The sequence below is a fragment of the Elephantulus edwardii genome, unplaced genomic scaffold (assembly GCF_000299155.1).
Source record: "Elephantulus edwardii isolate Elephantulus edwardi_28Jun2011 unplaced genomic scaffold, EleEdw1.0 scaffold00232, whole genome shotgun sequence".
NCBI lineage: Eukaryota > Metazoa > Chordata > Mammalia > Macroscelidea > Macroscelididae > Elephantulus > Elephantulus edwardii.
The window spans coordinates 3,968,662-3,973,298 of NW_006399982.1; the positions used below are offsets into that span (position 1 = coordinate 3,968,662).

General features: G+C 40.7%; 1 pseudogene; it reads left to right on the top strand.

The window, feature by feature from the left end:
• LOC102862634 overlaps positions 1-4,333 on the top strand; it is a 17,821-nt pseudogene extending 13,488 nt beyond the window's left edge.
• The last annotated feature ends 304 nt before the right edge of the window (positions 4,334-4,637 follow it).

The window sequence follows — 4,637 nt, forward strand, 5'->3', positions numbered from 1 at the left end:
CTTATATCCAGAATTTATGAAATACTTGAGCACCACAACAAGATAAAGGTAAATAATCCAATAGAAAAATGGGCACAGGATATGAACAGGCACTTCACTGAAGACGACATTCATTTGTCTATTGTTTTGCATTCTTCTATTTACATTGTGTTTTATAGCATCATTCCCATACATTGTTTTATAAAACCACCCAAATCCATCAGTACCTCACCTTTTCAGGTCCCCACTGGATCCCCTCCCCCAATTTTTTTCAACCCCTCACTCCATCCACATAACTGTGTGCACTGAAGATTTCCTCCCCCACCCCACTTTCACCCCGTCTCCTCCCTCCCTTTCCCCCTTCGGACTTCCATTCACATTATTCTTGCAACATCTTTTTCTCTCTTTCAGCCTTGTTAGGGAGACAGAAATCCCTAATTCCCATGCAAACAAGTGATCATTAGGTATAATTTGTGTACCTTTGTGACTTCTTTATAATTCACTCATCTTCCTAGGACCGTTTCCAGCAGGGGCCAGAATTTTCTCACCAGGCATTTGTTTTTACCCATCACTAATCAAAACCTCTTGTTTCTCTAGAAATAAGAGCTGATCTTATTTGTTTATCACACACCCCAGGTGCACATCTTAGATATTTGAGTATGCTTCCTTTTAATCAAGATGTCTTTTGTGTAAGAGTTTGAGCCTCTTCTCCATTAAGTATTTTCACCTCATTTGAAAAGCCTAATTGCATGTGGTTTTCAGTTTATTCTCAAAATCAAAGCTATGTCAATTAAAAAATGTCTTAGGGATTGTATTTGGATTTTGATGTTTCCTTTTTTTTTAATGGTTCTACCCTATGTTTTCTACCCTGAAAGGCATGAAGCGACCTAGAAAATTGAGCCAACACAATTTTAAAAGGAACAGCTATGTTCCCAGAGCCAATTGTTGGGGCTAGGTAATGGCTTTTTGGTTTTGTTTGCTGGGTGGGTTTTTTTTGTTTGCTGACTTGTTTTACTAGTGGCTGTCAGCCCTAATTTTCATCAAAATTCCTTTAAAAACAAACTCTCAAAATCACTTCAATGGACTCATTAAGAAGCTTAATAGTTACTCAGCTTATCCTTACCAAGAATAATGAACTGTAGCAAGCCTACAGGGTGTTGGGAGTTGTCATGGTTGGTTTGCTGATACACTATTATTGAGTCAATTCACTTATGGAATAACCCTTCTAACTGGCTGATCTTTATTCAGTGATTTATTTTGTGATCTGAAAAAGCCAGTAAGGATGACATGAATCATTCCTTGAAAAAGTAAATTTAGAAAGTGTCAATGATGTCCCATAAAAATTCTGACACAGCTTCTGGGAGGGAGCTGTCCCAACTATTTGAAGAGCTAGTATCTTCTGTTTATCCCAAGGAACCAAGAAGAAAATGCCCAGCTCTACTATTGTGCATTATCCAAAAAAAATAAATGTTTTTCTAAATATAAATATGTGTATTATAACAGACATGATCTTCAGTCCACTTATTTCTTCTCTTCTTCCTGAAGTTTCTCATATGCATCCCCTCAGCCCATCCCAGAGTTGGGAATCATTGTTCCAGCTGTGTGTCTTTTGGATTAAATAAGTTTCTTTCTTTTAAATATATGAGTCTATCACAATTTATTAAGAAATTTCCTTAAAAATATTATTTATGACTTTATATAGATATAAACACTGCTCCAATAAATGTCTTTTTAGATGCCTATTAGTTAAAGGTCAGGTTCTGCTGTAGATTTTCTTCAGTGAGAAATATTTTAGTAATTGTCTATCTCTGCTAGACTTGAAAGTCACAAAGATTTTAGACTCTTAAAATAAGTTTGAAGAATCTATTTTTCTTGTACTAATCTGGCCAAGGGCAAAGCTTACCATAAATCTCACCATGTTACCCAGATTTTTTAGAGGTGACCATCTTTAAATCCAAAGAAGTATAGTTCTTTAAACAAGAATTTTAAATGATCCTAAGTCCATTTTCAAAATTGAAGTTTCAGATCCATTGTTGTTTGTGCCATCGAGTCGCCTGCGACTCATAGTGGCCCTATGTACAATAACCCTAAACTCTGCCCTATCCTGTGCCAATCTCACCATCTCCAACACACCTGTCCCCATTATCCCAGTTACTGAATCAATCCATCTCATCGAGGGTCTTCCTCTCTTACACTGTCCCTCAACCCTTCCAATATGACGTCCCTCTCCACAGACTGGTCCCACCTTGCAACATGTCCAAAGTATGTCAGACGAAACTTCACAATCCTTGCCTCTAAGAAGCAACCCAGCTTCACCCTCTCCAGGACAAACCTGTTTGTTTTCCTAGGAGTCCATGGTATATTCAATACTCTTCTCCAATACCACAGCTCAAAGGCATCAATTCTCCTTCTATTATCCCTAGTCATTGTCCAGCTTATGAAATAATTTTAGATAGTCACTTTCAGAATTGTTTTAATGATTTCAAGGATAGAATAGTAGAGAGCATCACACATTGGATCACCGAAAAGTAGGATTGTTTCACAAAACCATTGGTTCAGCTACAGATCTGTAAACATCCTTGAGGATACAAAGTCACACTGTAAGCTGTATTTCTTCCGAGGGGTCACAGTTTTAAAAACTGGAAAGCATACTGCAAAAGACTTCTGAGGAAAATGTTGTGAATCTGGAAATAAAAATGAGTTATGAGCATTCCAGGTGTTTATGACAGGAACGAACTCCACAAATTTCTGTCAGTGCTCATTAGAAGACAAAGGGAAACTGAAGGCCAGTGCAGAAAACCTGCATCTTTTAGGTCAGAATGTGGCAAAGAGCGAAAGGATCACCACTGACAAGCCTAGAGTTGTTTTCTTATAAATTAGATCATTGATTTGAAGTGTAGGAAATTTAAAAGATACAGATTAATAAAATGAAAAAGGAAAGCATACATGTATCTTTAAAAAATATAACCATAATATAACTTGAATTGTAACTTTTTCCCCCCATTACAGTTTTCATATACTATTAATACCTCTCCAGGGATTCATTGGTAGAATTATCAATTCCTATGTGAGAAATTACCAGAAATACAAGAGAACTACAAGACATACAAGCTGGGTTTAGAAGAGTCTGCGGCACTAGAGTTATCATTGCCAATGGCAGATGGATGTTGGCTGAAAGCAGGAAGGACCAGAAGAATGTCTCTCTGTGTTTCCTTGACTATGAAAGCATTTGACTGTGTGGATCACAACAAACTGTGGCTAACCTTGAGAAGATTGGGAATGTCAGGACACTTGATTGTGCTTTAGTGAAACTTGAACTAGGAAGCAGTCATCAGAACAGAGCAAGGAAAAACTAACTACATGGTTCAAAATCAGAAAAGGAGTGCATTCGGGGCTACATCCTACCTTTTCAATCTGTTTGCAGAACAGATCATTCAGGAGGCTGGACATTATGAGGAGGAATGTGGCATCAGGATTGGAAGACTCATCAACAACCTACATTATGCAGATGACACAACATTGCTGGCTGAAACTGAGGAGGACCTGTAGCGTTTGCTGCAGAAAGCCAAGGACAAATTGAAGCCCAACATCAAGAAAACAGATACTCATTAGTGGGCCAATTGGCAGCCTCTGATAGATGGAGAAGAGACTGAAGCTGTGAATAATTTCAGCTTGCTTGGCTCCACAGTCAATACTCTTGGCACCAGCAGTCAGGAAATCAAAAGACTAAATGTTGGGGCAGGTGGGGCAAGATGGCTACCAAGCAGCAGTGCACTTTACTTCCACCTCAGGAAGACAGAATAGAAATGCTGTATTGAGGAGTTTCCAGATGAGACAATGGTCATAGGAAACTACCAGACAGAGTTGTATGACAAGCAGCATGAGGAATACCAGACGGCCACCCCCAGACTTGACATGTTCATGGAAGTCAAGGACCCCAAGGCTAAGGTCATCCAGGTCCGACAGGATGGCTCCAGGGCAGATTCACCTTCACCTTCCATACTCCCGGTGAGCACCAGATCTGGCTTCACTCAAATCCCACCAAGTTCTCCCTCTTTGCTGGAGGCATGCTGAGAGTTCACCTAGACATCCAGGTGGGTATTCAGAAATTGCTGCCACAGACAAATGGAGTGAATTGCAACTAAGAGTGAGACCGTTGGTAGAACAAGTGGAGAAGATCCAGAGAGAGCAGAACGACCAGTGGGGGCGGGAGGAACACTTCCCGCAGACCAGTAAGAGCACCCACCAGCGCGTGTTCTGGTGTTCTATCCTGCAACCCCTCATCCTTGTGGCCACTGGAGTCTGGCAAATGTGGCACCTCAAGAGTTTCTTTGAAGCCAAGAAGTTCGTGTAACCATCCCAGACCTTACAAGCCATCCTTCCTTCCAGGCTAGGGGAGAAAGGACCTCCTGGAACTGATTTCTCTCTATCAGGGGGACTATTCCCAGCTCTGAATGCTCTTGAGAGGTGAGGATGGCTTAACTGGCTGATACTTAGCAGTTGTTGAGTCAAATGCCTACCTGTTTGGCTGAACTCTGGGCTTTTTGCAGTAATCACCTAGGGGCAGGTGATGCCCCTTGGAGCCCCATTGACACCTTAGAATCACAGTGTTACAGATCAGGGGTGTGGACCTACTGTCTGGGGTTGGAGGGAGAGGA